Raw genomic sequence first — 21,753 nt, forward strand, 5'->3', positions numbered from 1 at the left:
TATTTTTTATTTATTTATTTGATCATAAAAAGATATGACATTGTCAAGGGATGTTGCTGAGGAAACGGCGTCGTCGACATATTCACTGTCCATCAAACAGCTATAAGCTGAAAACGGAAGCAAGAAAAGCAAGTTTGAAGGATTTTGTATTGCACTATTTACTGCAAACATGCTGTGTGAATCAGCTGAAATTGGCCGAGATCAGAGGGTTAATCTAGCAGGTTGACCTTTAGCTACAAAGCTACATTTATGTTCACAGTTAAGTTGTGCTTTCCACTTGATCAACATGAGCTTTTAAAGTTATTTTTTAACACTTCGGTGAACCGTGAGAGAAAAAAATTGCTATGAAACCGCAGGCGGCGCAGTGTGGGCAGGGCTTAAATCACAAACTTCAAGGCTTCTATTACTGTCTTCAGTTCTGTGCGTAGAGCCGTAGACTGTAAAGAAAAAACAAGTTCTGTGGCATAAAATGCTTTGCAAATGCAAATTCACTGAGAATAAAAATATATATGGTTTCTGGCTTCGAAAAATTACCCCAACATATCAGGCATTATGCTATAGGGCGGGAGGGGGGGTCCGGGACCTCTCATTAGCATTCAAGGTCCCCATAAGGCCCCAAAAAAATGACCTTGGGGGTCCTCTGGTTTTTCATTAAAATATAATATATATATATATATTTAATATATATATTCTTTCTCAAAGGCATTTTTCAGGCTTTTTTCTGAAGGCATTTACAGACCTTGACGTCGCTGTGTAACTGGCCAACACGATCTCGTGAAAGTGCATATAGCACCAATTTTATTTCTCGTGCCATTTATACGCCAAAAATAGTTTTTGAGAAAAAAAAAAAAATAGATTTCGTGCTATAGATACGCACTTTCACGAGAGTCTGGCAGAGTGAATCCTCATTTTCATCTCACGATGAAAAGGTAAGATAATATTTCTTTCTTTATGATTGTTTGGTAAACCTAATTTACTGATACTGAATAAGTGTTTATCTTACCGAACAGTCACTATTATTATAATCTTGGTCTGTAAATAGTCTCTTTTTTTTTGTCTTTTATAATAGTCGGACATTTGTAATTAGCCATCTAACGTAATTCTTAGAAAAATAAAATCTCGATTGGAGCTAGCAACCCATTCTGAATTAAAAATATAATTTTAAATCTAGTAACCTTAACTAGCCTACTCAATTAAGGACATTATTAGCCTACTGATGAAAATGTTCATTGGGTGAAGGCTTTTTTGTCAACGATAACAAATATGACGAAATATATTCGTGAATCATGACAATAATTAGGGGAGCGCGGGGCACAACCTAACGCGGGGCTAGTTGTAACACGCTTGTTTTTTTGTTTGTTTGTTTTTTCCAATGTAAAAAAAAAATGTATATAGGCTATATATATGATTTTTTTGGAAGATATCCATAGACATTTATTAAACCATAGCAAAAGTAAATTTCTTACTTAAGTTAATTTTTCATCTCTATTTTTTGTGTTTATTTAAAATAAGACAAATCTGATATTATCTTAATCTCCAAGATGTTATTTAACAGTTGAGATAGTTATTTAATGCTTCGCTAACTAGCAGAAGACACTAGCAGGCGGGGGCATGTTGTAACACTGCGTTACAATGTGCCCCTATTAGAAATATGCTATTCTATACTTTTATTAATTTTATTGAGAACACGTGAGAAAAAGGTGAATAAAGACTGAGAGTCAATGTTCAGAAATGACTAATTATTTATTTGTTTTGAACTATGGTGTATAGCTATGTTTTCACGTGTTCGTAGTCAAAACTCAAAAATGAGTTTATATTTAATTATTAAAAATTGCCATTATTTTATATGAAAAAGTTTTTTAATTGTATTTTATTTAGAAAATATTTTAGTTTGTTTTGTATATTTTTTTTATTAGATCAGATAACATTTTAAGCTGTCATATGTTATGTTACAATGTGCCCCACACATGTTACAATGTACCCCACCTATGGGGCATGTTGTCACATTTCACTTCCATTCTTTCGGGATATGTCAAGAAAAAAGTATATACTGTATTAATAAAACAAAACCACATAATTGTACTAGACATGTGGGAATTTAATGTGGGAAAAAATAAATACTCTGAACCATAAGTAGATTTACACAAACTGAGCAAATCAAAAAACGTTACTTTGTGCCCCGCTCTCCCCTACACTTTTTTTTTCAAACAAACTGATAAAAATATGACAAAAGAGAAATTGTCTCGATGGCATATTTTCACAGACTGTGATGACGTGTTTAACGGTCATCAGCATCGTAATCGTATCAAATTCTCTCTTATTTTTTAGGCCACAGTGTGTTGTTCTAAACAGCAGTTACAGTTTTTCTCGATTGTTTACACACATTTTCTGGTACTTGAGACACAATGACCACAACATGTAACTCATTCACCAACCCCCTGAACCAATTCTGCTAAACTACAAGCACAGTTCCTGCTTTACACTCAAATTGCAGTTCTAAAACACACTTTTTTCAAAACACTACACACAATTATCTGCTTTTGGCACAATTTTCATGCAGAAAATCTCTTGTTTTCACAAGGAACACACTGCCATTAAAATATGCACACTGACTCATCACATGGGCAAACACCCGTCACACAGTTTTACAATTAGCAATCAGAGCTTTAGCATAAAAGAGCAACAGGTGAGCTCTTCAATGGAGCAATGGATGCCAACATTGGATTTCTTTTTTTTTTTTTTTTTACTGTAACTGTATACAGTCAATTCTTCTGTTGTTTTGTATGTAGACCACTGTATGTACAACTTTGTGTTGGTTGGGATGTACACTGTGTACATTGTTTTTGTGGGAAAAATTAAATATATTTGTTACCATGTATTTGTGTGTTCTGAGTATAAAAACAATATTCTCAAATATTTTACAACACACTTATATATGTACTGTCTGTAGAAAGTGTAACACTGAACAAAAAAGGCCTAAGTCATTATGATGAATAGAGAAGAAGTGTTTTGCATTCATCATAGTGTTTTACATTGAGCACATCAGTGTTCAACTGGTTCTTATAAATGTCTATTCATATGATGGTTTGTGTGTGTCATTTGAAAACAAAATACCATTTTGAGAAGAAATAACATTGTTTTGAATGTAAAGTTTCATTTTGCAGGAGAATTGAGGGGTTTTGCCCATTGTGTGTGTTTTTTTGGATTTGTGTGTAGAGTTCTGAGAATATGAGGCATGCTTTCAGAAAATGTGTGTAAACAGTCGAGAAAAACTGTAATGAAGCAATGCTGCCGCTCTCTTTTAAAGAAATGCTGTGCTCACCATCGTTTTTGTTCTGTTTATATTCTTCATAACACTGACAGAAAGGATGGAAAGAAAAGATAGCAGCATATAAAATGATCTTTTTATTTTATGTAATGTTTTATGGGGTAAGATTTATTCCAATACTGGTCCTGAATGTGTTAAAAGGAGTAGTTTACCCCCAAGAGCTTTGACACAATTTGAACACTGGCTATAGGTATTGTGTGGAGCCTGTATATTTCACAGTTCATAACCAAGTTATATGGGTAACACTTTAGAATACTGTTCCACCATTAACAAACAACTACACAGGAACAAATGAGTAATGCACTCTTAACATTCAAGTAACTACTATTAACAAACAAGAAACTCTGATTAACAAATTAGTAAAAAATAGCGCTCAGTTGAATGTGGTTCAAATGTGGTGTTTTTTCATACATCCCAGAGGACTACTAAGAACTACTATATACATGTTCATAATTCACATGAATAATGCATAATGTATAGGCCTAATTAATTCTAAAGTGAAGGTCATGGTAACCCACTATGACTCAAATATTACCAAATCCTTCAGAAGTAGTAATTTGGATCAGTATTCTAAAGTGAAAACATGATAACTCTCTAGTAATTGCTGGGAATAATATTATTATTAATAATGATTATTATTATTTTCCCTGCTGTTAGAATTAAGAATATTTTGAGCATGTAGCTGCCATGTGGCTTCAGTGGCAAGACTGTATGCAGCTTATCACTTTGTGGATTCGCAAGATGATACTATAACCCCACACAAGGTCGAATATCAATATTTTCTTCTATTTCTGGAGGATTTTCGAAAGTGAGTAGTGAGAGGAAACCGCAGCAGAGGTCAGGGATGACGTGGGTCTCGTGAGAGCCCCCGAGCGCCACTGATAGTTGCACCTGATACAGTTACCCTTGTCAGAGCGTCTGCATGGAGCTCCTAATTCTATGTTATGGAATAAACATGTTTAAGGGAACTATCTACGGCTTCATTTTAATAATCCACTCGTTAATTACAGACAAGAGAAGAAAGCCAGGCGTTCTGGTCCATTTTACTAATGTTCAATATGAAAGCGCCGCTCCATGAGACACTTAGGTGGCCCCAAGGGCCTCAAACACATACACATACACACACACACACAGAAATACACACCCTCTCTTTATCAGCATATTGGATCAGCACCAGGGGACTGAAATTAAAATTCATTAGTGGTTGCTCTGGGAAGGGTATATTTACAGTGCAGTATTGTTACGTGTGTGTGTGCGTGGTTCGTATATCATGCTGTGTGCTTCCCAGCCTGTAGGTTTTCCGTCCTTCATCGGCTCCGTCCCGCTTTGCAGCATTCTTCAGCTGTCTGATATCTTTGAGAGCTGCTTATGTACCGAGTCGTGCCACAGTGAAACTTCATAATGACATCCGATTCTGCTGTAAGACCAACCCATGTCACTCTCTCCGTTTGTGTTCATTCAGTCATTGACCTTCATAAACGCAAATGAGTTTATCTCTGTGATGGAAATTGCGCTATGATAAAAGCGAAAGGCCTTGATTGAGGTCAGAGGAGGGAATGAAAATGTAAGAGTTACTGAGATGAAGACGAGCCTGTCAGAAAAGATAGTTGGAGCTTTATGTCATGCTCCATTCTGGGCCAGTCACTTCACTGACATTGAAAAGAAGTCATCATTACTGGCCCAATTGTAATTTGTACTATCCTCATCTGAACTGCTCAGTGTACAGACCTTTCCCTCATTTAAATGGTGTTTATGCTAAACTGCTGCAGTTAATACAATTATTGATACTGCTGTGAGACCATTAAGATGAATATATTGCAGGATCTTCTTCAAACAGTGTTAAAGGTCACACTAGCGACCTTTATCTTTACGTGACCTTTATGTGAATTTATAGTACCTTAATATAACAGCTTCGAAATCATTTCAATGGTAAACAAACTCGTAGTAGGGCGAATCATCTTTATAGCAAAGCGCGGGGTGGGGGAGGGGGCGGGTTACGATTCACAACTTGCTTTACGGCACGACATCGCATACATCAACAACATATGAAGCAGCCTCTATGGAAGACACTAGCACGCATTTCAGACGTAAATCATGGCAGAGTCGACGAAGAAAGCGCGGTCGGAAGAGTGCAGAGACGGCTCTGTGTGAGTGGTATTTACGACAGTAACGTTAAATGCAAGTACTCCACACCGACTCTAGGGGGCGCTGTTTGAGAAAAACGGAAACCGCATAGTGTGCCTTTAAGTATACAAAAAACTACAATTAAGAAATTAAGTTGCATGATTTACGGTTGTTGCGGTGTGCAGGGAAAAAGAGAGACGAGGGTCTGATTCTCGAGCAGTCTTTATTCCACAAAAACAAAAAAAGATAAACCAAACGGGAAAGCAGATGGCCATATACCAAAAATGAAAACGTAAATCCAAAAGGAAAAGATGAGACCAAATCTACAGGGGGAACAGGAGATACAACAACGTTATCCTGTTGTGTAAAGGCAACGACTGACAAACACAGACTGAGGGCATGCAACGACAACGATGTACTAAAAATGAAAAAGTTTTTCGTGCACAGACAACGTTGTCAAAACAATCCGCGAAAATGATTAAAAACAATGCATTATGGTGACAGGCCAGTAGTTGGTGATGTCACTTTGTAAAGATACATTACAAGCCTATAGACTGAACACGTAATACGCATGCGAATGACGTCACCTTTTTCATAAATTCACGTTTTTGTAGTTTACACAGAGACATGAACGGTATAGTTTTCAAAAACTTGCACTTTGAATACTGTTTATAAAAGTTTGCATTTTCAGGCCTCCAAAACACCTTTCTGGTGTAAATGAACAGCAAAAACACATATAAAACGTTTTTCGTTTACTATTGTGTTGTGTAAATGGCCCCTCAAATAAAGGGGTATATACTGTATACAGTATACACAACCAATTATGTTTGATGTTTGACATTATATTTAAGCACTACATTTTTTATATATGTTAGCACAAATTATCAATTAAAACAGATTTTCTGCATATCATAATGCTATAATATGGCTTTAGGGCTTGGAATATAGTTTATTGTAAAATATGGTATTTTGGTCCTTTTTTAAAGCTTGATGGCCTCCGGTCACTAAATGGCTTTGTTGCACAGATATGTTTAGTATTCACCTTTTTTGTTCTATGGAAAAAAGAAAGTAGGATGGGTTTGGAAAATGATGAGAGTGAGTTAATGAAGAATTGAAATTTTTATGTCACAACTCACATTTTTATGTCACAAATTGTATTATTTTTGATGACAGTGTGGTCTATACTAAGTTATGAATTTAGAAAGAAAATGGGATTTTAGCAGAAATACAAAGTACCATAGTAATTTTTTCAATGGATGAGCAGTTCTTGCATTTTGACACTGATATTGTAGAAGAATTATTATAGATTTATACAGAGATCACAGTTTATGAGCTAGCAAATGACTTTATTATAGAGTCAATTTAACGACAGGAACCATTTCACTCACTTCAGGAAGTGTTCGGCATGCCTCTTTGAACTTCAGAGCCGTTGAAGAAGCCCAACAAACTTCATCAAACAGTCATCCAGAACAGAACAAAGTCATTATCATTACCGTCCGTAATCACTTACGACACTCTGCGTTTGATCCAGAGCTTTGGAACCACTTTGAAGACGAAGCTCCACAATGGAAGTCATCCAACATATTCAATCAGCAGAGGCCGCCGGTCCATCCTGGCACATGATCAATACGGCTGATGCGAGACACTCTTCGCTGCATGTGTAATGCCTGTAAGAGGGGCAGGAATGTGTGGGCAGTAAACACTGCAGCTCTGATTGACAGGGCTGGAGATTGGATCTACTCACACCATCTTCCTCCTCCCTCTCTCACTCCGTCCCTTATCTGTTCACGCCACTTTGCAGTTTTACATCCCAATCTCAACATTTTCATTTCTGCCTTCCCTCTCTCTTCGCACCCACCGCCTCTCCTCCTCTCTTTCCCGCTGTTCACTTTGACTTGTTTTCCCCCTTTGTTCCTGTGGTGAGGCAAAGCTAATGCATTTGTTTATATCCTTCCTCTTCCACAAATAGAAACTATTACAGTGGAGTCGAACGCCAGCGGTGGGCGTGAGGGTGCATGGCTGATTTTAGTTCTCCGTTCATTCAGGCTGCATTACCGCTCCATAGTGGAGGGTCTATCAATATGGTAGTCGTAGCTGGCGATCATGTAAACCCAGCGCCACTAAACAGAACCCGGCTGTTCCGTGGCTTATTCAGGCTCTGAGGTTTCGCGCTCAATGTCAGGGCGTGTAGAGAAGCTCTACCTACAAAAGTGTTCGATGCTTTATTGTGTTCTCCCCATTAACCGGGGCAATTGAGTGGAATTCACAAGCCTGGAGTAGAAGGACAGAGAGTCAACAGAGTATGTGCAGCTGCAGAGAGTAATGACATAGTAATTAAATCAAGTTATGGCTGGCCAGGGTTCAGCTGAAAGGGTTATATTGGGTAACCGGGGCCAGCGAGTTTGGGCATTCATGCATGCTAGCCTGTGGGTGAACACGTCTTACCTGGGCATGTGGAAGGAAGATTTGAAGAAGATTTGAAGAATTGCTCCCTCAGGAATCGCCGGCTACAATTCTTCGTGGGTGGAGCTGATGGCTGTAATTTGTACTAAATTGCGGTGAGCTGATAGAAAAGAAGGATGTGTGGAAGTCATGATCATTAGATGGGAACACACACACACACACACCGAGTGCTGCTGGCACCGCAGGCTCATGGGATGCAAAACAACGCCGGTGCAGGTGTGCAATCAGTGGCAGGTCTTTAATGGGGATATGCAAAATGTTCAACTAATCGTAACCCTTTTGTTTTAGAGAAAATTCCAGAAAAATTAAAAAGACACAGTACAGTACATTAGATATACAGCACACCTTCCATTTGATAAAAAAAACATGAACACTTAAGCTTACCTAAAAAATTTTTTCTCACTTTGAACACAAGCTTATATTCATTGTTTTCAGTCACATGACTGGCATGGAGATCTGGGGGGCAAAACATCCATAAAATTGCAGAACATGCCATTTTCAATTTGTTTCAAGCCACAAATATCACCTGTTTCCATCTGTAATGGTTTTCAATGAGAAAACGAGTACCGTGCAGTTTGGCATATTCTGAGCTCATCTGTTAGTCCGGTTAGTCCAGCCCGAGGACGTGAACAGCTCTGAGTAGAATGTCACGTGTTGTCATCTCGAAATTACAGTTATTACGACATGGCAAGCTGCAAATAACTGGCCGGCTTTGGAGGAAAGCCTTGTATTGACCTTATTTGTAACGGGAATGAAAGCGAGGCTGTGAGGGATGGGCATACATCTCTTCAGTGGGTTGTACTGTTATTTAATGTGTTTTTGGATTGTTCTGCTGATGAAACACTGCAAAAAAAAATCTTTCCAAGAAATTTCTGTAGACCAAAAATCCCAGCCAGAGCTGTGGAAAATTATAAGTGATCTAGGAGCTTTATACAACTTTTTATAGCGAATGCCATTGAAAACATGGTAAGTCTATCCCTCACAGCCTCGCTTTCATACCTGTTATGGCACTGCTCTGAATAAGGCCTCTGTGGGCGGGGCTTCACTCAATCCTTACAAACTCCTCTAACATGCCCTCAACGACGGATGTACTGTAGCTGCTGAGTCACACACCTTGACTGACTCGAACATCAGCCTCTGGGGTCTCGATGTTCGTGGCGGGCTCTGGTTGCTGCTTTGACGCGGACATGGCTGGTGGCCGGCTGGGTTCTGGTTCGCAGGCTATGTGAAAGGGATACTCCGTGCTGGAGCGTCCAAAACAAATACTCCAAAAATGTTTTTTGTTCTGGGAGGAGGAGATGGATTACTGTTGTGTCCATGTTTAAATACACTCGTTTTGTGAGTTGTTGCGGTAAAGTAGCGCACAAAGACGAATGACTCAAGAGAAAACAGTCTTTAATAATGAAACCAAACCAGGGGAACGCAACCACACGGACAACACTAGGGTAACTCAATTAATGACTATGGCAACAGACAAAGCAAGGAGGAACTGGAACACAAACTGGAAAACTGGAAACAAACACAAACTGGAAAACTGGAAACAAAAAAAAAAAACTATGAGGACTGAATCAAAACTTAAAAGTTCACCAGGCAGTGCATAACCCTGACACCAGGTGGGTGTGGGTGTGTTGTCACGTGAAAACTAAAGTAGAGCTTCATCTGGAAACAACGTCAATGTTCAAGTTCATGAAAGAAGGAAGTGGGAACCGGCGAACGATAAACGTAACTTTAATCACAAAAATAAACATAAACAACAAAACAAAAAAGTAAGCAGCAGCCCCTTACAGATGTCTGCTGCCCAAACATAAGCAAAACACAGCGGTTGCGTCCAAAATTGCATGCTCTTTTGAATAGGTACTTATTTTGAATAAGCAATTACTTATGTACTACATTTGCCGTGTGTCCTCTCCCGTGGCCTCGTGGGATAATAGTAAAGTGTCCGTCACACACTTCAGAATCTCGACAGAAGAAGTAAGTCATCTTAGGGTACTTTTTGCCTGTAGCCTACTGTGAATTAAGACATACTTCTTTTGTCAAATACTGTTTTTCGCCTACTATATAGTAGGAAAGAATGCGATTTCAGATGCAGCCTATGTAAATGTCCCGGGCCTTATCCTCTCTCATCCTTCACTGTTGTCACTCCTCCTTTTATCCTTCCGGAGCTCCTCCGTGGGACTCGAGACCAGTGTGGCGCACAGGTGATACGCATTCACACTAGCGCCACCAACCTCACACCGTTCCCATGGCTCTCGTCCCCACCCTGCTTCTCGCCACACTAATATTTCAGTAAAAAAGTTTCTGTTTAAAATACTTACAACTTTTATCTTTTATGTGTGTGATTTACTCAAAACATTTCTGCCTTGAACCTGGCACCTGTCTGACTACAATTTAAAAGTAGACAAAAACTGTTATATAACTGACATAAACACAGCCTAGACAAGTAAAAATGTCATAGACTACCTTTTGTTTGACATCCATTTGTTCAGTGTTGTGCATAATCCAAAAGCATTTTGACTAAATATAAGATTAAAAAAAATTCTTTCAGTGTTTTGTTTTTTTCAAAATAAAAAATTATTAAAAAATCATGTACATAAGACATGTTTTTGCATTCAAATCAACTAGACGGAGTGGAACTTATTGGAAAAGTGTTCTTTTGTGTTTTGGACTATTTTAAAGTGACCCACTATTTTAAAAGTGCAGAATCAGTGACTGGATTCAGAATACCATATAACTATAATATACTTACTACATGAGCCATGTAAAAAAATATATAGTAAGAGTAGTATGCTATGCTTTTACGAATCCAGCCAGAGCTTTCTGTTCACACCAACACCGACACACCAGCACATTGTATGTATTATACACAGCGAAAATAGCCTGTATTTGACAGAAAATCCAGAATCGTGTATAGCACGGTAAATGTTTATATAGTTGTCAATGAATGGGACGCTAAATATCATTTTGGCTTTAATAATATTTTCCAAATTACTAGGCAAGAATAAGTCCTGTGTCCTCCATGATTCCTGTTCTTTCTGACAACAAAGCGCTTGAATGCGACAAGCTTCAGAAGTAGGAAATTTCCGATGGCATGTGAAGGCAGCATTATTACACGCTTGATTAGTGATATTAAAGTGTTATTCATTTGTGTTATAAGTACATTACAAATTAATTATGAGTGTCTTCAAAACACTCAAGCAATATACCATGAAAATATTTTTTAAGTTATAGTATATGCTAAGCCAAATAAACAGAAATCAAGTGAAAGTCAAAATGTAAATAAGAATGCTAATTAAGTATACATTTATTATAATGAATATCATATATTAAGTATAACAAAATGTAAAAAATACTCGCTACTCGACTCATAGGTTGTTAGTCCACCATTGTGTCCTCTATAACCAGATACCTGCGGCACCGTGACATTTTCTTTCACTTGTAGCTATAAACTCAACAATTTACGACAAATCTCATTTGCATACATGTAAACAGACATTCCAACACACACCATTACACATACACACCACTTTGACATATCTCATTACGCCAACATGAACAAGCATACATGTGTGCCGTATATCATGCAACACACTCACACTCAGGTAGCCAACAGCACACGGGCCGCAGCTGTAACTGCTACAGCTAAATGTCATGCTGAAGATCACAGGCTAAATTAGCATAAGAGAAGAGCCGCTGGGCCATGACGGCAGTCGCACCCCGCGCTGACCTCTGTGATTGACAGCCGAGGGTGCAATGAGAGGTGAGATAGATAGTTCCACCGGGGCTTGAAGGTGTATTTACTGTCATTCACCATCATTCTTTCGGGCATGTCGGAAGACGGCGCTGCAATGTCTGTTGTGGCAGATCGGTGTCATTGCCATGCAAAATAGCATAAGATGGAATGTCATTTACAGGTGTGACCGGAAAAAGACAACTTCTCCTGGCGTGTGACGGCGTATCGGCATAGTAACTTTGAGGTTGACCTCTAAGCGCTTCCGCCTTCAGAAGACGTTTCAGATGGAGCGATCGCTCTCGGAATAATCTTTATTGGAAGCATAATTAATAGCAGTAATTATAGAGGTGCGATAAGACTCACAAAAGCAGCCTTGACTATTATGTGATACGCCGCTAACTGTACATGAGTGATATGAGTTGAAGTCTTTGAGCGCAGTGTGGATTTCGGATGCCACAGCCCTCTTTTGTCACAATGGCTGACACGTATCTTTTAAGACAGTATCTTGTGTTGTCAAAACTATCATCTCGTCCTCATTGGCGTCAACTCTGCGTAACTTTGCAGCTCTTGTGGTTTAAAAAAGAGTGTTAGAGTGAGAAAAAATCATTGTGGTTGTTGGCCTCCTCTTAAGTGCAAAATTTCCAGTATCCTGCCACAGGTTTAATAGTTTAGTCTAAAGAGGGTGTCTAAACAGCTGAGAAATGGCAGGTTGGAGGGGATGGCGACAGAGAGTATGACTCCGTACCCGAGAGAGAGAAGAAGAAAGAGAGGCAGCAATGCGTGGGCGTTGACAAAGGTGAATAATGAAGTCAGTCACTTCACAGTATGACTGTAATGGGGGTTAGAAAGAGATTGTGCTATTTCTGTGTGCACAAGAGACGGTGAATGAGTGCATATGACTGTTTGCATGCGTTTTTGTGTGTCAAACAAAGGAAGAAGATAGATAGACTGACTCGGAAGACAAAGACAGGCAGTAAAACTGAAACTGAGAGAGAAACTGAGAATGATCCTAAATGAGTGTTTGGGTGAGTCTGAGGATGAAAGAAAAGGAAAATAGACTGACTGGAGGAGAAAGACAGCCGTTTAAACTGAGATGAATCTTGCGTTTAGTAGACTCGGGAGCATATGTGCGCATGTTTTTGTTTTTCCTCTTTGTTGTTCCAGTCTAGCAAGGTTAATGTGGGCTGACTGGATGTCTGAATGTGCTCAACCCAACAGGCTACCACACAAAGGGCTACCAATGACCTTGTGGTACTAGTGAAATGTGATATGACAACAGCAGAGAAAACAAGGGAACAATCAAACCATGTCTCCTGCTTAATGAATTAATGTATGTAAATAAGACTAGGTTAGGATGAATCATCCACAACAACAGACTTCAAATGAGCTGAAACCTAAGGCAAGAAACATATGCAAGTATGTGATCATACTTGGTTTTGTTCATCGTTGTGATCCGAAAAATGTTTATAACACGACACAAGTACAAATTGGATTTTTACTGTTAGGTTTCTCTTTCAGGTAAACTGACATCAAGGCAAAGCAAATAGTTTGAGTAGAAACTAAGGAAGTTAGCAAACATTAGGCCATATATTGTACAGATTTTATACCTGTACTTAATGGAAGTTTTTCAGGTGATGTTTCCAAAGCACTAGATATTCACCGTTTTTTTTTTTTTTTTATGTAAGGGCTGGCACATCCATTAATATCTGAATGTTCAAGGCTTCTGGTGTCAGTTATTTCCAGTTATTTTAGCAATATATACAATGCTATCATTATACTGCTTGATATTGAAAATTGGTATTTGTTATCATATTTTTAATGTATTATCATTATTTGTAATTATAACACTATTTTATAGCGTAAATGAATGCTGTTTCCGGCTCCAAGCCTACACTCCGTTTCAAGTGAGAATAATCTCAGCAGTTATATGTACTATTTATAGCACACCTTTAAGCAAAGCTTTTAAAAATTCAAGATGTACACTGCATCTATGGGCTCATGGCTTCCAGGCAGGACACCAATATTTTAACAGTTCATAAAACGTAAAGGTGCGTTTACGCCGTGTCGTAATTAACATAATTACGAGATTTCAAATTGTAAAACTTGTTCACGTCCTCATAAAGCTCGTAATTACAACTGGTAATTTTCTGAGAGCTCTTAAGGCCTATTTATACTTCTGCATTGAACTGCCGCCGTTGCTACGTCGTAGGCTGTGTGTAGCGCGCCTACCCTTCGGCGTACCCTGACGTGCACCTCTCCAAAAATGTAACAACGCGTCAATTCTACGCGGACGCAAGCGCTGTGATTGGTCTGCCAGAACCCCTCCCTCGGGGTTTCACATTCTCCCTAGGTGCGCGTCAACGCGGACAACAACGCAGAAGTATAAATTAAAACAGAAGTATTTTTACAAGGCCTTTACTTGTACCACATGACATTGTTGTACCACCTGACCATTGATAGTGTTGCCATAGAAATGCATAATTCCCTGTCCAAGTCAACTGAAATTTCGATCTTTAAATAAAGAAACAGCGAAGCGTGACATCAGACTTAACAAATGGATAGCAGTTAATGAATCAGAAGTCTTGCACATTCATTGGAAATAGCTTACTTCTGCACTGAAAAATAAGGGGGATATGAACAGCCTTTACAAATATTGAAGCAGATCACACATAGTTTTCAGTGCACACTACTCACATTATTTACAATACAAAATGGTGTAGAATAGTGCATAATTATGCAAATTGAAACACACCTTTTGTTTATTGCAAATACATCTAGTTAAATGGCACAGCATTTGAACTCTATCGCCACCATGAGTATGGGGGTTTGTTATTGTCAGAGCAGCACAAGAACACACATTAAGCAGTGTAATTGCCATCACTACATCATTCACACTATTCATCAGTTTAGTTGATTAATGTCACACTACAAAACCACACAGACAAGAGCAAATCACATAATGCAACGATATAAATCCAACTTTAAACATAACCGTCAAAGCCGGCACATTTTAGACTATATAGCCCAACAACGGTAACACACATACACAACATGTGATATTACAGTGAAATGTAAACCTCTAATCAATTATGAATGCTCACCTAAATCTGTTTCAGTATTTCAGTATTATAGTCCTAATGAATAATCAGATGAAACTCGCTTTGATTTGACCCCAGCCACAAAGCATGCTGGGTAACCACAGTATTTTAAACTGGACTTTGCACTGGTAGTGCATTAGGCCTAAGTATTTTCTATTGGCTTGAGAGCTCACACACGTAGAAGTAAAAACATCAAAATATTAGCAGGCAGGAAACTAGCTTGAAATAGCTATCATTTATCTTTTAATTTGGGGCATCAGTGTATGCTGTAGAGTAGACCATCTGGATTAAGCAGGGAAGTAGCCTGAAAATCAAGTATAGATGTCATTTATCTTCTCATTTGGGGCATTAGTGTATGCTGTGGAGCATTTGATTTAAAGGCTGATAAATCCACTATTGATTTTCAATTGGTTGAATTAAATTCCATGTAGGCTGAGCTGATTTTCCTTCGCATTCTGGAGGAGGCGGCAAGCACAATCAGCCATTCTTTTGTGCCGTTTCGCTCTCAACGCTTTCAAAGCAGGTGGTTAATTTTAGTCAGTGTGGTCATATTTTAAAAAGTATTACCCACTGAGCTCGATGTCATGTGTTTTAGGGTCATTATCCAATCCAGTGTACAGAAATTAAGTGGAAAGGCGCAGAGCGTGACCTTTGGCTTGGTTGGGGGGTCGTGTTTTGCATTTGGCTCATTTTATTTTGCCTGCGCATGAGTCACCCGAGATTATATGCCTTGGCATTCAGAAGTGTTTAATACCTATTCATTACAATCAGTGTGTTTTCTCTCAGCACTTGGCCTACTGATTGCTTTTGCATATTGATTTGTCGTTTGTTCAGTAACTTGTTTTAAACATCCATTGCCTTATGTCACTGTTAAGTGGTGCATCTGGGATTGACCTGGTCGAATGGAGTGTAGCAAGAACTGCCGATGTTTGTTGAATTGGGCTGATCTGGGATCAGCTTTGTGGAGTGGCTTGGAGATGAGTGCACCCTGCGTGTCCAACCCTGGAACAGTGGTGAGTATAGTCTGTGGAGTGCTGCCTGAGTGGTCTTGGGATTCCAGGAATGCTCAGGCCACAGTGGTTATTGAAAGTGACAGCGTATATGGATTCCAAAATGGGTCAGAACGCTCGCCGTCGCCTCCCCTCTGAATAATGGATGAGTCCAACTTAGGCTCCACCATGTCCGTGTCATGGAGGGAAATCGTCAAAGCTCACTTCCTGTTTACTTTGCTTTCACATACAAAATATCATGTGTCATGTCCACGGTCAGATTTGAAACAGTAAAAACAGAACAGCTCTTATAGTGTGTCTGTAACAGTGGTGGATTATAATAAAGCCTGGAAGACACCAAGATTCGCTTTCCCCGGTCTTAGAGTCTGTTCCAAATGCCGCCTTAAGCCCTTGCGGCCATCCTCAAAGTCCACACTTTGGTGACATAATGGCGCATGTAATCCAATGTGGAGTGCTGCAAAGAGGGTGCTCATGAGCACCTTTCTGAAGCCTTAAATGTCAAATAGGAAATCTTGTACTCTCGTGGACTTCAAAGACACATGCTTTAAGGTGCAGCTACATTTATCTTTGCTCGCAGAAATTTTGTGGCAAAATCCAGTAATTTTAATAGAAATCCATGTTTTGGGGGTTTGAGCTGTGCTTTATACATCGCTACACTCTTGACAATGCACAATGACCATGTCAAGTGGTCAGTAAAATCTTGTTAAAATTTAACTAATGTGACCACACCTTAATTATTTTTGAGTAATAGCGTATTATTGCTAAATAGAATAGCACAAAGTGTCAGAATATCACAAACAAAGCTTGAATATTGGTGTTATGTAATAGTAAAAAAATGATATCTTGCAGTTTTTCTCAATTGTTTACACACAAATACTGGTACTTGAGACACAATGACCACAACATGTAACTCATTCACCAACCCCCTGAACCAATTCTGCTAAACTACAAGCACAATTCCTGCTTTACACTCAAATTGCAGTTCTAAAACACACCTTTTTCAAAACACTACACACAATTCTCTGCTTTTGGCACAATTTTCATGTAGAAAATTTCTTGTTTTCACAAGGAACACACTGCCATTCAAATATGCACACTGACTCATCACATGGGCAAACACCCGTCACACAGTTTTACAATTAGCAATCAGAGCTTTAGCATAAAAGGGCAACAGGTGAGCTCTTCAATGGAGCAATGGATGCCAACATTGGATTTTTTTTTTTACTGTAACTGTATACAGTCAATTCTTCTGTTGTTTTGTATGTAGACCACTGTATGTACAACTTTGTGTTGGTTGGGATGTACACTGTGTACATTGTTTTTGTGGGAAAAATAAAATATATTTGTTACCATGTATTTGTGTGTTCTGAGTATACAAACAATATTCTCAAATATTTTACAACACACTTATGTATGTACTGTCTGTAGTAAGTGTAACACTGAACAAAAAAAGGCCTAAGTCATTATGATGAATGGAGAAGTGTTTTCCATTCATCATAGTGTTTTACATTGAGCACATCAGTGTTCAACTGGTTCTTATAAATGTCTGTTCATATGATGGTTTGTGTGTGTCATTTGAAAACAAAATACCATTTTAAGAAGAAATAACATTGTTTTGAATGTAAAGTTTCATTTTGCAGGAGAATTGAGGGGTTTTGCCCATTGTGTGTGTGTTTTTTGATTTGTGTGTAGAGTTCTGAGAATATGAGGCATGCTTTCAGAAAATGTGTGTAAACAATCGAGAAAAACTGTAAAATGCGTGAGGTATTTTCCCTCAGTCAGCATAATACAAAGTTCTGGCATGAAACTCTAGATGGCGCAGGCTAATAGGTCCTTTAACTCACCTGTTCATAATCACATCGTTATCTTTACAACGCAGCTGATTGGTTCCTGCCGTATCAGTAGCCAATGAGCTCACTGCTCAACCTTCAAATACTTGGGTAGCATTTGCCTTAGCAGTGCAGCGCACTTTCAGAAACCCTCCACCTTCCCCAGCTCCACCTGTATAGATCTACGGGTAATTCATGTACACTATATTGTACAGCAGCAGCATGTCCTACTTGCTCACAGCAGTGTGTCGTGTATGTATTGACATTAACAAGTCCTGTATTTGCTTTGCAGCAGCAATAAAAGCAGAAGCAGCAGAAGCAGCAGCAGCTTAGCAGATCTATTCCGCCAAGACCAAACATACAACATTGTCATACCCACTATTTTTATACAAAAGTAAGTTTCAGACCTAGAAACTTATTAGCTGAAAATATTAAATAGTTCAACAATACTTTTCACTATTTTTATCACACATTTGTGGTGATTTTTTTTTTTTTTTTTGCAGGTTGCATCATTACTCCAGCATGTCAACAAATGACTTTGTCTTTAGTGAGTTGTTACAACCAATTTGTTCAAAACACTTAATTTATGAACGAAACAAGTGACTGATATTATATTCTGAGATTGAAATCTTTATTAATTAGTTATTGAATCATTCACATAACTGATTTGTTCAACAACAAATACATTCAGAAATGCACAACTGCTAAATTCTGCTTTGACTATTTTCATTGGCGGACCTGAAAAAGTAATGTGTCTAAAATGTAAGTTACTCAACATGAATTTCTTGTTTATTGATCTGTTGAAACTCTCGTGCTGTTATTTCGGAATTCGGATCAACTGCACTCTTGCTTGTGTAATTGCAAATACATTTCTTTGTAGCAGAAAGCAGTCTAAGAACCAAGAAGTTGATGAGAAAAGAATCATATGCCTCTTTCCCAGAGGAGACAGTGGAACAGTGAAAAAAGAGCTTTACATTATTATCTAGAAAGGGAAAAGACTGGCTGAGCACTTTTATGACAATGTCTGAACAACCTAGTTTACCACAGGGCGGTGCATAACACATGACGTTTGACCTAAAAGTAAGGAAGGGAAATGTCTTTGTTGCAATAACAAAACTGAAGTCTTGAACTAAGAGGCTGTCTGGAATGAAACAAAAAGCACAATGCCAGAACACAGGCTGTTGGAGAGCCTATTGTAAAAGGGTGGCGGAATTTAGCAAGAATAGAAAAATGTGTGAAGGTAGCTAAACAAAAGCGGCAGGACAAGTTGAACACTGTGTTTCACTGATGATAAATTAATCCGTACCGTCACATTTGGGGGATTTGTTATCATAATAGACTGACTAACTTTTGCCTCCAAAACACCACCGATCGAGGACAGGGAGGCCTACAAAAAAGGCGAACTACATAAAAGCTCTGTATCCAGGGAATACAGTGTGTGTGTGTGAGTGTGAGTGTGTGAGTGTGTGTGTGTGTGTGCGAGCGTGTGGCCATCTGCGTAGGGCCCTTATCAGGAGCACTGCAGAGTCAGGCTGTATTTCTGTGAACAGTTCCCTGGAGATTGTGCCAAGGAAGAGTGACAGGGAGTACGGGTCTTTCTTGAACAGGTGAAGGAAGATCCAATCCATTCTGTTTAAATGTTTTGTCTCCTATTTATTGATTCTTCTCTCTTTAACTCTCTCAGTCTCATTTCCGTGGCTTTTCAAGGACATCCTTGGGTGAAGTCAAGTCACCCTGTATGCCGGACATGGACTATTGACCGGATCTACTGTGTCGTATAGGATTTCTATTCATTCATATAGGCTAACACCTGTTACATGTGCCAGGGTTGTGCACCATTTTGAATTGATTTGAGAATGCCTTTTAAATTCCAATTCAGTTCCTGAATTTGAATTGAGCTTGGATTGGGGTTTCAAACAGGATGCAGAAATTTTATATTAGAAAGTAAAGTAAAAAATAAATAAATGAAAATTCATAGAAATTAGGGATGCACTAAAACCGCTTGTACTGCCATAGTAACCATGGCAACATACGTGGACAACTGCGTAATGTTTAGCAGCACGCTGTTGTTGTTTCATTCAAACATTATGGACCATGGCAATTAGCAGACTTTGGGACAAAAGGAGAAATAAAAAAAGGATCAATATCGGCGTGGCGTTTTCGAGATGCCGAGAGCTTTGAGACAAACTTTGACTTGACAGAGACTGACTTGACTTGCATGTACTTTATTAGACAGGTGAGCAAATGTCCATAAAATGAATCAATGTTATATAGCTCAACATGATGAAATGTTAGATTATGATCAGTGTGTTATTCTAATGTTGATCTAGCTTACTGCTAGTGTCATATAGCCAACAAACTAACACATAGAATAACATTATGACTTTCAACACACTCAAATGCAGTTTAGTATGATAGTGTAGACCAAGTGAAACAGCGCTGCGCTACCTCACAAGTTTAATTCGTCAAATATGTCCTGTGTGAGTAGTAATTCAGCACTTGTGGGTAGTTCGGTATAATGAAATGAAATTTAATTTGTTCAGCAAATATTTCCATCAGTTATTTTCATGCTTAATTAAGCCTGCTAAAATGTATGTATGAGCTTCTGTTACTTTAACTGTTCATTCTATTGCTCTATCATATTTTATCTTTCATTTAATAGCACAGCGCATATTTAGCTGCTTCAGCAGGGCTCAGTGCTGAAGATCGTGTCACTGGTTCAAATGTTTAGATACTAGTGAAATATCACAATTCTCTATTCCAATTTTGATACTACTAGCCTAATTAATGTACATTTAAAACATTATTAAAAACAATTAAACAGTAAACAAAGAAAGTCTACAAAAGAAATGCACTCTAAAGTGTTTTTAGAGTTTTTCAGGTAGGTCTAGGTCTAACAATAATTTTGTACAGAAATTTGAATAATCAAATGGGAAATAATACTGCATATACATTACTGCATAAATTAAATGGATCTTTATAAAGTAACAAAAGGTATTTAGTCAAGAGCAGTGAGTGATTTCGTTGTCCTTTGTTTGGTTTACATTAAAACACAGCAGCAGGTTTATTAGACTGCTGTCCCTTTAAGACCGAATGCACGGGGTCCGATATGAATAGCCTACTGTCTATGTTCACTTGAGATTTAATCGACTGTTTACTAGGATACTTGCCAAGACGGGCATGTTTACACAATTTTGTGTGAATTCGTCCGTACAACCGCAAGACGTGAAAGAGAATTCAATGCAGTATTCGTGCGCTGTCTGAGACGCGGGTTTTCGGGGCACGCGCATTTTGACTTGCAAACGACCTGTAAAAAGGTATTAAAAGTCTTGAAGGTTTATGGACAATGACGATGATGACAGATTAGTGATATGTGTTAGGGGTCAGTAAGTTTTTTTTCTGAGCGAGATTACTGTAATACTTTTATTCAGCAAGGGTGCATTAAATTGAGCAAAACTGATTGTATTGTATAACATTATAATGTTACAAATGTTAACTTTATATCCAATAAAGTATTCTGGTTCTGTATTTAGGTTTCTACAAAAATATTAAGCAGCACAAATGATTCAACTGATAATAAGAAGAAATATTTCTTGAGCACCAAATCAGCATATTAGAATGATTTCCGACTGGTGTAATGATGCTGTAATGAAGATAAAAATTATTACATTTCTTGCAAAAATCTCTTTAAACTATTTTAAATAATAATAATATTTTACAATATTACTGTTTTTTTTTACTGTACTTTTGATATAAATAAATACAGCCTGGGTGAGCAAGACCATTGAACATTAAAAAGTCTTACAGACCTCGATAGATAGATAGATAAACACTCCTGTCATTTCAGTTCAAATTCCGATGCAGTTTCCTGTGGTCTGTGGCCAATTCAATTAAAATGTACCCTCATTCACATGATTTGACACAGAGCCAATTCTTCTAAATTTTGCACAACCCTGACATGCACAACAATCATGCGATTAGATATTTGCTGTAAAACACAGCACCACCTGAAACAAAAACTGATCTTGTTACTGTACATTCACATAATGAAAAATGTGCCACTGCGTTCTTGCCTAATTGACATCCAGTTAAGATGACAGATGGGCCGTGATTTATTTATAAGTATTTACCGCACTAAACCAAGAAGCGAGATTTGCGGCATAATTGCGCG

At 38.3% G+C, this 21,753-nt stretch overlaps 1 protein-coding gene across 1 annotated transcript in view; it reads left to right on the forward strand.

Moving 5' to 3' along the window:
• Positions 1 to 124: 124 nt before the first annotated feature.
• The window catches only part of nrxn2a (neurexin 2a), a 423,124-nt gene continuing 401,495 nt past the window's right edge, over positions 125 to 21,753 (forward strand). The window contains exon 1 of the mRNA XM_084137438.1: positions 125 to 929. The gene's annotated coding sequence lies outside the window, so the exon portion shown is untranslated. The remainder of the gene's footprint in view (positions 930 to 21,753) is intronic.

Source organism: Abramis brama (genome assembly GCF_963993115.1).
Source record: "Abramis brama genome assembly, chromosome: 15".
Lineage (NCBI taxonomy): Eukaryota > Metazoa > Chordata > Actinopteri > Cypriniformes > Leuciscidae > Abramis > Abramis brama.